General features: G+C 35.0%; 1 protein-coding gene across 3 annotated transcripts in view; it reads right to left on the bottom strand.

Moving 5' to 3' along the window:
* LOC308200247 (uncharacterized protein) overlaps positions 1-13,367 on the bottom strand; it is a 171,369-nt gene that overhangs the window by 61,007 nt on the left and 96,995 nt on the right. For all 3 annotated transcript variants that reach the window (XR_013955373.1, XR_013955374.1, XR_013955375.1), the window contains exon 2: positions 11,761-11,882. The gene's annotated coding sequence lies outside the window, so the exon portion shown is untranslated. The remainder of the gene's footprint in view (positions 1-11,760; positions 11,883-13,367) is intronic.

Below are 13,367 nucleotides of genomic sequence, written 5' to 3'. Positions count from 1 at the left end.
ATAAATATAGCAGGATGCTATCCACTTCAGTTAGATGTTGCCGGCTACCCTCACCTGCCTCCTTTCCCCCTAAATATTTGTTTCTGCAAATATTTGGGTGTTGGAATTTAATTACAAAAAAATAAAAATAAAAAACTTGCAAAAAAGTGAAGCTTTTGGCTGAAATATGTTTGAGCAACTCAATCAGAAACTACCTGCTTGTTTACAGGGACAGAAACTTGACACATATTTTGTTAATATAAAACCGTAACCGGTATGTTCTACATAAGCATTAATGAAATGGTAAATTGTTGTGTCCATGGCTTCAGAATGGGAAGAGAAGCAGTCTTTCACCATTTATTGAGGGGAATTTTGCTCGTTTCAGTAACTGAGTTTTCTTAAGTTGTTTACTGGATCTGGCTCTGAACGAGTGCACTGGACATCATATAATTACCCGTTTGACAGTGCACATGCCACTTGCTAGCTCAATTTAGAACTCAACAAACATTTATTGAGCAGGAGTTGCGTCACATAATGCTGAAAAGCTTATTATAAAATTTTAGATTGTCTACACAGATTAGAAAATAACAGGGGAATTAATATATTAATTAATCTTGGAGCAATTCAAACCTTAATTTAGCTACGTATTTAAAATAAGAATCAGTAAAGTAGTATTTGGCAAATATGAAATAAGTTGTTGCCATGTTGTCTAGTCTACAAAGATCTCAACTACGTTTGCCTGCTTTATCACAGAACAAAATGTTGCCAACCCGTGTGCAGTTTGTGCGCACTGACTTTAGGAGAGCGTGAAAGAGCAGCATCTTTGAGCTCACACGTCAAAAGCCAGTTATGGAATTCTCTGTGGCAGCTGAGATTGCATCTTAGGGTTTCTGAGCATTTAGCATGGAAGCTTATATTTAAATATGCCAGTTTTTAAATAATGAGTTTACTGCAAACAATGTAAAGAAAATACAATAATTAAAAAAAATCACTAAGAAAGAAGTAAAATATTTATCCTTTATTCCAATTCTAATATTTACATTAGCTACTTTGAATCTATCTGAAAGTGTGTTTTCATTAAGGAGTATCTAAAGCAAACAGACAAAAATACTAAACAGTTGTTACTAGCTGAAATGCTTAGGACTTGGAAAACAAGTTTATATCAGATATTAACTGATGTGCACATAAGGTAGCCAGCAAACTCTGATGAGACTTAAAAATAATCTGCAATATATAAAGCAATAAGAAAATCTCTGTGATTTCCTAGTGAGAGACTTGGATGCTGTCTAGTTCTACATGCTATAATTTTTGGGAAAATATTTTTTTGCAAATGATGGGAAGTCAGTAGTTACAGTTACTGCTTACTGTTGACATTAGGTGACTGTTCCTATGCCCAGAATACCACCTACCTCAGCTAAATGGTATCTTTATGAAATTAACAGAATGCGGTTACAACATGGCTATAAGAAAAAATATTAACGTCGAATTTTGGATTATAATTGGAAAACTGACCTTTGGAAAATATGTTACCACTGCAGTCCTGAACTGTACTGTAAAATGACAACTTTAAGATCTAGAAGAATGACTGTATTATGCAGTTTAGAAAATGCAGCAAAATAAAAATAATTATACTCTTTATGCTTCACTAGAACTCTAAATTAGAAAAAACTTGAACCTTCTATAGCCTTCCTCATGTGAAGTAATTCATGTTATTTTCTGTCTTCAAACTGTCAAACACTTTAAAATGCATTCAGTAAACTTGTGGTTTGTGTGTGTGTGTGTGTGATTATATGGGTGATCTTCACTGGCAATTGTGACAGGCATTGTAAATAAAGTTCTTCCTAGAAACACCTCATAGCAATATCATTTAACAGCATACTTTTTTTTCCCACTCTAAATTGCTATACTTGATAGAGAACACTGAAATACAAAAATCCCCAAATGCATATTAACAGAAAATTTTGAGGAGCTTCTACAAGAATCACTTGGATATTATATGGTTTCTCTTACTATGTTACTTTTAAGACTTCTGCCACTCCTAAGTTTTAATTGGTGCTACATGCATTTTTAGTTGTTCTCAGTACATTGCTTTCCTGTCTAGTTGAGTACGTATTAAAGTATGTATTACTATATGCACATATAGCTTTATTAACACTAACTATTAGTCTAGTCTTGTACCATTAAATTGAATAGAATTTTTCCAGTAAGGCCTCAAATCTGAATAGAAAAAAAGTCAGCCTTTCACAATTTTTTTCTTTACGGCCTTACAAGTAAGAGTTGTTTTTCTGAGACAAGAGTGATCAGTTATGGTACTGTTTCTCACTACATACATTAAAATAACACTTCCATACAAAATTCTGGTAAATAAATTAATAAACTTCTACATAGGTAAGTAGTTAGTTCTTGCAATAAACCTAAACACAGAAATGAAAGGGGAACAACATTGCTTTGTACAGACTTAAAGCAATGTGGTCTTAAATGCTCCAGAGATCAAGTTAGTCAAATCAGGAGTCAAAATACCTTTTTAAGGAGAGTTTCTGGATGCAAAGCTGAATGCAGCTCTTTTCTTTCCTTTTCCACCACATTAAAACAACTACTGGAGGAGCATCCTGTTTCCTCCATGTCCAGAGTAGCTTTGAACTTGCCTGGTAAGGACCGAAAGGAGGATATAAAGGCTTGTTTGTCCAGAACTGATAGAGCTGACATATCAGCCAGATTCTTCTGCTAAACATTCACTTGCCTCAACAACTTTGGTAATGTCCTGAATGCACCAAAGGACATCGCACTGCACCACACCTCTGAGACAACCTGCAGTGCTCTCCAAAACAACCTGCTTGGAAGGAAAACGTTAAAAAGCCAGACTGGATAAGGAGAAGGACCACAGCTCTTGCTCCTTGTTGGGTATTTCACTTCTTCACCAGGCACACAGACATAGCTCAGTTTCTTAGGAGGAGGAACCAGGCAACCATCCCAGGGGTAACATACAAAACGCTCAGTCAAAGCATCTGGCTGAGAGCAGGACTGCAGCTGGAGCCAGTGGGAAGACGCCCTGCCTCATCACTACTAATGTCTTGCCATGAACAAGCATCCTGTGAAGTTGCTTGCCTAAAGTCCTATTTATGCAGACTACTGCAAAACCCAGCAACAAGAATACAGCTGTCATAACACCTTGAATGAAACTATCTGAATGAACGTGCTATCTGCAGAAACCAGTTGCGGCAAGAGGAGTTAAGCTTGAGAGCACACATGCATGCCTCTTCCAACTAAGTAGCCTTTTGTACATGTATTTTGCTTACCCAAGTGATGGTTAATTTTAAGCTAAATCTTTCTCAGAAAATAATATTTGATTTAAAACACTGTACAATATACAACTATATTACAATTGTATTTAATCTAGCTGTTTGAAATACTGCTAACGTACGAGCTAATGGAGAATGTAGAACGAGAGGCACTAAGCCTAATATTTATTTCTAAGACGACGTTAAGTTTATTCACAGCATAGAAAAATAGAGACTTATAAATAGCCAATCTATCCCAGTTTATCAGTGACTGATGATTAAAAATTAAATCCAAGGGAATTCTTGCAGGACTGAGAGAATCAAATGAAACAATAGCATTGGTGAAACGCAATTTAAAAAATACCAACACCATTATGGAACACCTTAATGAGGGAATAGCCCCCTGCTTGTGTCAATGGAGTTGGCAGAGACTCCTCTTCCAAAACTTGAACCAGACACAAGAATTGTACAAGGACTAAGCTTGTTTGATCTAAAATTAAAAATAAAAATGTAAACTTAATCTGATTAAACATGTTATTTTTTGTACTAAGCATTCTGGTTTGGTTTAAGTTTTTGTTGCTGGTGCTGGTTTGGTCTGCGTCATTTTTGTTTGTTTTGTTTTTCAATTCAGTGAAAAAACAATTTCATTTTATAGTGACTCAGAATGATTCAATTCAGCCCCACGTTTTGGGGTCTTGTGAGAGAAATTAAAAGAGTAAGGTATTCACACATCTGTATTTTAGATAGAGATGCTGTAAGCTAAAAGATCTGAGTTAAGGCTCACTTGAAGGACGATGATCTTCTGGACAATTCCGTAGCACTTTTTCACCATCTTTTTGAAAACCATGTCATAAAGCATGGAAATTGGTACTTTTTGATTCATGGCATCCATTCATGGCCAAAACCTCTAGGGTTTGCTGTACATAATAAAGGTAATCCACTGAAAAACATTTCTGGGGTCCTCTGAGGGAAAGGTACAAAGACAAAACACTTTTTTTTTTTTTTTTTTTAGTCACAATATTGTGTTAATCATTGTACATTTCAGAATACATCCATTTGCTATCATCCATCCCATCCCCTCAGAGTTCTATATTCCATTCCTCTACAAAACGAACTGCACTCTAGTTACCTGCAGAACAATCTCTCTTCACTTCCCATTTTATTAGAGCAGCTATTTATTTCTATTTCTTCTAATTAAAATCTTCATGTCAGTAGCATATATTAAATCAAGTTCCATTACAAGCCCAACTTTCAAAAGCACATGTTTTTAAGCAGCTCATATTTTGTCAAGACTAATTGCCTTAGTTCTACGCAATATTAGTTGCAGAACAGCCAGTAATAACCTTTAGTCCTGGCAAATTTTCTCTCTACAAGAACTCAATCACATAACATAAACAGTTATAAATGGAGGCTTTTTTAAAGCTTTATTCATAATATGTAGCACATGCATGTGGCAATGTATATCAGATCACAACACTGAATGAAATATGAGATTTATCCATGATGTAAGTTATGCCAACATAATAGTAAGTCAAGAGCATTAATTTGAATTTCGTTATATTAGAAAGGAGAGGGAAAAAAACAACATGCTTCTTCACTAGTGCAGGCTTTCCCAAGTTAACATTAAAAATTGTTTTTTGATTCCCAAGTGTACTTGGCTGTGTACAATGGTTGATGGTGCAACTAAGCACAGAAAAGAAATAACAAGCTGTTAGCAGTAGAGAATCAGGGTCCTCCATATGAAGAAATGCACACTCAGGATTAATGATAAGGGAGAAAAGATTTTACCTTTGCTATGGTAAGGCAGTAAAAAGAAAGCTGTAAGGACTTAAAATCAGAAAAATGAGAATTTAGAATGGCTTCTTGGCCTCACTAGGTTCACACCAAGAAGTAGCTGAGGCACACGTGGCTTGTACCACGCGTTCCTGCATGCTGAGTGCAGGGCTCCTCTCAACCAGCAGTCAGACAATGACAGTGGCCCCATAGCAGGCCCCAAACAGGTTTCAGCAGGACCAGCAACACTGGCTCTGTCAGCCCATACTGCTCCAATTCTCCCCACAACCTATGGTTTTCCATAGGCAGCAGCCCCCGGACCAATGCAGCACAAATGACCACAGGTTGACAGAGCCCCGGCCTCAGACACATACCTGAGAGCATTCTTCAGACCCACAGGCAATGGAAAAGCCACATGTTGGCCATCCCTGACTTACTTTGTAGCCTGGATGTGTATCCCACAGTGCAGTTTGGATTATTCTCAAAAGCCCATATGTAATTTATGGGGTGTATTTACAAAATGTCTTTAGCTTAAGCCACTAAATTTGTTAATCCCCAGAGACGAGGATACAGTCTTCAGTATGGCAAATATACAGCAAGGATTTAGTACCAACTTATTTAACACTTAATCTAGTATATTTTAAGCCAATCTATTAGAGGAATATGCCTCACAGACAGTTTCCAGACCAGTGCAGAACACAGAGTGCCTAACTGGTGGCCAGTAAGAAAGAGAGCCTTCTCAAATCTTCCACTACCATACTATACTCTCCTAAAAGATGGCACAGTAACAGAGGGCATTTTTATCCCATTCTGCCATTTTGCTGCTTTTCATTTTATTCACATGAAAAGTTACAAAAAGGAGGGACCCAGAGCAGAATAATCTGAAATGCCACTGTACACAAGGATATATTTTTGAAAGCCGTAAGGTAAACATGAAGCAAGTCACCTAGTCTGTAAAAGAGAGAAAAGCCTGATAATGACTTACTCTGTGTAGTTCCATAAAATACAACACACCTAATAGTAGCATATTCTAAAGAATCTGAAATGTACGGATAAGAACATTCTTTATGATTTATAAACTTCTCCAAATTAAAAATATATCAGTAATTTCACAAGTGCTAGCTGCAGAGACCTACAGAAAGTGAAAACCTACATCACAAGTTTGAATATGAAAAGGCCAAGATTCTTAAGAAACATAATCTTCCATAGGACCATTACTTATTTCATCAATAAGTTTGCATAGTTCAAGCCAATTTTTTTCTAAAAAGTAATACAATCCTTTTTCAAAGGTTCCAATGTCAAGGGCAATTATTTGTGAGCATTTGAGAAGTTCATAGAAACATTATGCATACAAATTCAATTTGGGAAATTTTAGGAAGTCCAAATTCATTAGGAAAGGTTGATCACAACTGAAAAGCAATTTGTGACTATGTCCAGCCCATTTATGAATGTTTTGCAATCCTTGCAATGAAATGTTTTCTTTAGTAGTCACAAAAACTGATTGGTATTGGGTATCTTATTTTTTCTATAAATACTGTACAATTACTAACATATAAGAAAAATATCATTACACAACTAAAAAAGTTAAGTAATACAGGTTACTTTTGCAATGAAATACAGGTTTGACCTTATATTAAGGTTATTTTTTCTACTTGAAAAAAGTTCAGAGCACTTGATATTTTATGTATGTGTGAAGAAAGCCATAATCAACGAACTTAAGTTTCAGCATGTTAACAATCTTAAAAGCAAGCATCTGCATAAATCTGTGCTGGATAACAGAATTAATTTTACTAAAAATGGATACTATCAATGTTTTATTACAATAATTTTTGTTCTAAACTACAGCAAATCCACAAAGCCTTCCAAGCTAACCTTGAGCTATTTCAATAGATTTTTTAGGTCCTGAACCTAAATATGAAGAGAGGCAGGCACAAGTATCTCCTTGTGGCATAACCACATTCAGTTTAGTAATTTCAAGATTTCTGGCATATGCAAATACAAAAGAGCTACCAAGAAAGCTAATATAACTATCAAACAATTACAGGGCATTTTGTGAAGCACAAGGTACATAAATAACATTTCCAAACAGCATGCCAGGTTTTCATGAATTTACCATATCGAAAAAGTATTTTCAGGCAGAGTCCTGAGTTAACAATAGCTAGGTGAATAGATTCTCCAGTGCAGAGCCCCACTGCTGTCACAGGAGATCTGTGTAGGTGCAGCAGCTCATCCCTGCCAGCTATACTGTATATTCGATAGTTCTCTAAGGATTGTGTGTTATGTAGAATAACCCAGTAATTGCAATAGGTTATTCATAAGAATAGTATTGAAGGAGAATATAAAGACACAAAACAGATATAGAAGAGCTCTTTAAAAATATTTTTTCTTCAAATAAACCTTTCTAAAATACAGATGGTATTCATACTGAACAGTGACATAAAGCACAATGTTTAAAAAAATAAGTAACAAAAGATTTTATTTCTGAAAACCTTCCTAAAGGAGTTTCCACAGAGAATCACAGAACATCCGGGGTTGGAAGGGACCCACTCATCAAGGGTCCAACTCATTCATCGAGTCCAACTCAAGAGGGAGTTCATTAAATTTAATATATCTATCATGAACTTCGTTTGTTTTTCAGCTGTTAGTTTTATTTGTAGTTATTTGCTGTTTCAATTACTGTAAAGAAATTACATATAAAATGTCATTCAAAGATGTATATACAACTGAATATTAATACCATGCTGTTAAAAAAACAACCTTCACTTAAAATAAAATTTTATATTACCTAACTATATTCATTTCCTGAAGAAGAAGTTTAATAGATTTAGGATTACTTTATGTACCAGATAACAGGACCCAACGGAGTTCAAACCTATAAAAAAGAGGTAGCTTTATTTCTGTTATTTACATTCTATACTGCCTTAACCTGTAATTATAGAAAAGTTTTCTTTAGCAGAGATCACAGCAACCAGAAACTGAGTTTTGCCAAGAAAACTGATGCCTTTTCCATTTAATTATTGAATGTGTTTCTCTGACAGAATTTTATCTTTGAGACCAATTTTCACATTAGCAACTTGGCCTTTTTCTAATTCATTGCCTGCATTACCATCCTAATACATGCTCTAAGTACATAAGAGACTAGGACATGCACAAGGGAGGTGAAACAGGAAGTTTTATGATTTCTGACATTCTTAAACCAGCATTACTAACTCCCCTAGGTCCTTCCTCACAAGACCCTAATAAAGGCAACTGGGTGTGATAGACTGGAGACTGAGCAGGGTATTTGCAGAGCTACTGCAGGTTTGGAGTATGATGCTGGCATTAAGCTAGCCACGACTGCTAGAACTTTACAAGTATATTTCTCATTTTTCCATGAATGCTGAGGGTAATATCCACAGTGGTTCAAAAAAGAAGTTTGTAAAATCTCATCGCATTAATTTTCACCTACACACTCACACAATCCTCTTTAAAATTGATGGAAAAAAAATGAGACTGGACCAGCTAACAAAACCCAGGCTTACAAACTGGTCTGGCTCTTCACGGTTCTCAAGGACTGAGAACTCACCTGGACCAAGCACTTTATTACTAAATCCAACATCAACTACATCCACAGCTATCTGTTTTCATGACTCACATATGGCATTTTTGCTGTATTCTAACATAATAAAGGATGTAAAATGTCACAATACACACTTAAAAGTCCAACAAATTATTTCCTCTCCATTCTTTCTCCTCACTAGAGTTTCCACTTCTCAGATTTTTACATTTTTTTCCTCATACTTTCTTTTTTAATTTGATACATTCTTTATTGCACTACTCCATCTGAAAACCAGAAACATTTTGTTTTATCTGTTGTGTGGCTAGAAAGAAAATAAGAGGGGACTGGATCTTGAGAGCCTCCTTCCCTAATTTTCACAATCAAGAGTTTATTGCTGTTAAAATTCCTGAATCTTATAGCAGGAACGTTAAAGATGTCACATTTAGAAGTATTAGAATTTTCTACGTATCATACATAGTAACTCAAAAAACAATTGGCATTACTAATTTGGCTTTCTACAGAAATGACTACAAAGACAAAACTTTTAAACAGAATTTTTTAAAATCCTGTCTCACACTAGAAAACATGTACACTTGTAACATTACAGAAACCAACTGTTTAATCATTTCCTGTAACTATCACTCTAATCCCCCCAACCTTGTCTGTCACCTATTAACAAGGCCCATATGGACCAAGTCCTCTACTTACTAAAAGGGCAAAAATAACTAAGCCAATCCTATCAAGAAAATTACTAAGTAGAATGGTTTTTCTAAAAGACAATACTAGAGAGCATTAAAAATCTCGTTAGTCATCATTACCATACCTGGAAAACAAGAAATTATTACAGCCTGTATGCCACGTGTAGTTCCCCAATTCTTTTCACCAGAAACTGGTAGGAAAAGTTTTAAGTAGCAGTGCAGATTTTCTTGAAAGAATAATCTTATGGGCTGTCTCAGTGCTAAACAGATCAAAGCAAGCTGAAGAGATATGTATTAGTACTGAATATAATAACAGTCACTTTCAAACTAGAAGGGCCCCAATTATGTAAAGAATGAACCAAACCTACCTCAGCTCACAATGTCATTGTTATTTTTGCTATAAAAAATATATATATGCAGATTAAGAATTAATAGAATTAGCAAACAAAATAATTTATCAGTAGATGATTAATAACACCAGGAACTCCTAATCTTACAGAGCTTAGCATATTTTTGTTCACTCCCATCACAAGGCTTTCTGTTAAACCATTTACTCCAGTTGCTCTGGCTTCGTTTATTAAGTGCACCGTAAAACCTGTACTGGTTGCCTCAGCAAGCAGAGGCAGCATTACACAGAACTGAGCAATGAGCCCTAGGGATTGCAAGATCTCATATTATCTGTACCAAACTGTACCAAGTTTTTCAGGAAAAGACATTCAGCTAAGTTACTGTTTATCTCTTTGGAAAACGTCCATGTTCAGCTAGACATGCCTACCAGTTCTAGTCTCTGCTGCCCTATTTCCAGAGCTGTACATGCTCTGCACTTCTGAATGTTAGGCTACTCAATACATGGCCAAGTGCCTAATTTAGACCTCTTAATTTAAAACACTTTTTTCAAGATGCCAGAATAGCAAAGAACAGTTGGAACACACTGATGCTTAAATGACATTTCTAGAACCTGAAGCTGTGATAACAAAGAAGCATACTAAGGAAGAAAAACAAAGTCCAAAGCAATAATAGGTCAAAAAGAAGAAAACTAAGAAACTTCAAATAGCTACATATACACCTGGAAAGCAATAAAAATGTGTTAATGGACACTGAAGAAGCTCCACCAGAGTAAAACTGAATTTCAGATCCAGGTTTGGATGTTATACAGAAGTATATAGAAGTGCATGGATCTTGACACTTATTGCAATACTATTCTTTTCATGATCTATCAGAAAAGGATCATTTATTTTGTATAACCACATGCAATACTATGGGTACACTACAGTAATGTGTAAGAGCATATATAAATCTTATTAACAGCATATAGAATTTAAGCCAATACCAAAGTTCATTGATGCGTTATGGGTGAGATTAGGCATGATTACCAGAACCAAATCCTTTGTTATACTGTTTCTAAAAGTGAGATATAATTTTGAATTAGTTTGCTAAAATCAACAAACTATTTGTATGGACTAAAGTACCAGCCTGCTTCCAAGATCCAAATCTCAACCTGTAAACTCTTAGGCACATGAGCCAGACTCTAAATGCACCTGGACACTACTATGGAAATACAGAAATAAATAGCAGAAGCAGTGGGAAAACCTATCCTGATGGAAGAAAAATGTTACATCCAAAAGGGAATGCAGCTCGCAGATACAATTGCAATAACTACAAGTGAAATGGTTTTGTAAGTAGGTATCACATGGAAAACAAATTAGAGGAACTTGAAAACATCTGGAATAGATATCAACATAAAGCTCAACAATGCATTTGAAAAGCAAACAAAGATATGAGAAGAAATATCATAGAAATAAAAGCAATACTGGAAGCAATAGTTAATACTGAATCATGGAGGCCTCAATTTAGTTAATAACAAAGATGTTATTTTCTTTCATGGTTATTATTACTATGTTACATATATCCTGTCTAGTAAAATAAAGTAATGCATGAAATCAGTTAACACATTAGTACTGAAATATCTATTTAAACATGAAAGACTAAGAAAAAGAAAGATCCTAAATGAGTTTACTTTTACTACATTTTGTCAATATTTTACCTACTATCTAAGTCTATACATGTAATTTTACCATTTGTATAAAAAGGAAAAACAAAACAAAAAAACACAACCATCCCCTTTCCAGAATGAACTGAATTACTGGAAAGATATTAAACCGAAATGTGAAAAACAGTCCACATTTTAAGATACACAAATTGCAGAGTATGGCATTGTTCTATACCAGATGTTTTAAATATGCAAGAAAATAGCCAGTTCAGGGTTAATTCAAGTGTTTTTTGTATATTGATTCATATTTTACATAATGCTATATATTTTCTTAGTATATAAACATCCATGTATTTCTCCAGTTGTGACATTAGGATTTCAGTACCAATTGCATTACGGGGGCTTTGCTCATAGCAGTCTTTTAAATCTATTAACTATTTCAAAAAGCCAGAAAACCCCCTTATATCACTGTAGTTTCCCAGACACATTTCTCAGTAACTTTACCTTTTCCTCCCTTGATTGCTTCAGTTGCTGAAATGTCCATTCCTTCTTCAGTTCCCCACCTCATGGGGACTCTTTCCTTCCGAGTTTGAATGCTGTCAGTGTGTCCTTCTTCACTCAAAATCCTACAAAACGTATCACATATATGCATGCATACCTTGCTCCTCATTTCCCTCTCACTTTACTATTCTTTGTTTAGAAAGCAGTATTCATTTCATAGGAATGTTTAAAACCACAGAAATATTTCTTCTTACTGCCTCTACCATTTCACTATATGAAATTATACAATTTTTCTCCCTCTGATCAAGTAACTTTTATGTGGCTATAAAGAACATGCTTATCTTTAGTGAGCAAGTCCACTTACCTCAAAGAAAACAATGTTGAGTATGAACTGCAAGTTTTGCAGAACTGGGAGCTTGTAGTGATGCTATAAAGATTCTCCTCTGATTCTCACTGTGCAGAGCAGTGAGAGACCATGAAAACAAAACTGTCCACTGCAATCACTCTTATCTATAGGGATTTTCCACCCATATGCATCTATCAGTAATGCCCCCTATTCCACTATCCTACTGCTTCTGAACTTTAGGAAAATTAAACGTACAATGCAACAAAGTAGGTTCTGTTTCATTTACTACAAATGGTAGACTTTTAAAAGTAGACTTTTAAAGTAGACTTTTATATTGGGAAATGCTAACATAAAAGAGGTGCCCTCTAATGAAACAGTTTTGCCACAATTATAAAATTTTGTATTACTCATTGACAGCAACTGACAGAATACTCCATTTCAGCCACCAAAGTATTAACCAAACCTGGAGATAAAAGTCTAATTATTAGTAATTAAAAAAGATACCAGACTGACTTCAAAGTTTTTGAGTCTGCAGACACAGCAATAAGAAGAAAAATGACAAAAGCAATATTGTAGGTGGTCTGCCAACAATTTATGAGGAAAAAAATAAAAGTTATGCTTATCCACCTGTAGCATGCTGTAAATTATAAGCCCATTGATGGATGGTATTACAGAAAGTTAACAAGTATTATAATTATTACCTTGTACTCTGCAAAGATTGATTTGTAGATACCTTAGAAAAAGACTAATCATAAACCTTTATAAATGAGTAATAAATGATAACTTAATGTATAGGTAGGTTATTTATTTATTGGTAAAACAAAGATTTTTGACTAGAAATAAATGACAATGGCCACAGCTTTCCACATTGGCATTGTTACAGTAAAACACCATTCAAGCTATGAAGTAGTTGCTGTTCATGAAACACAGGTGATGAAAAACAACTATTGAAGAATGAAAAAGAGAGTCCAAAACAACTTTAAATTTACTTTACTTTCTTGCCTCATAGATGCTTAGATGATCAACACACCATTCAAATACCTGGATTGCATTTTGAGTTTTTTGGTAATTTCTGCTCTTCTGATGTTTGTGCTACATTAAGTGAGTTTCTATCCTGCAGCATTGAAGCTGCATGATAGTAGTTTGAATCCAAACTCCAGAATTTTTGCAGTAATTTGCTACAGCTACAGAACTTCTTCCAGTATTTTAATTTCTCATTTCTTAGTAATTTCAATTGTTTTCTGCATCACTACTGAATTAGCCC

The sequence above is a fragment of the Anser brachyrhynchus genome, assembly GCF_964034855.1.
Source record: "Anser brachyrhynchus genome assembly, chromosome: 10".
NCBI lineage: Eukaryota > Metazoa > Chordata > Aves > Anseriformes > Anatidae > Anser > Anser brachyrhynchus.
The sequence above is the reverse complement of the archived record's forward strand: the minus strand, read 5'-3'. Positions and strand labels throughout refer to the sequence as shown.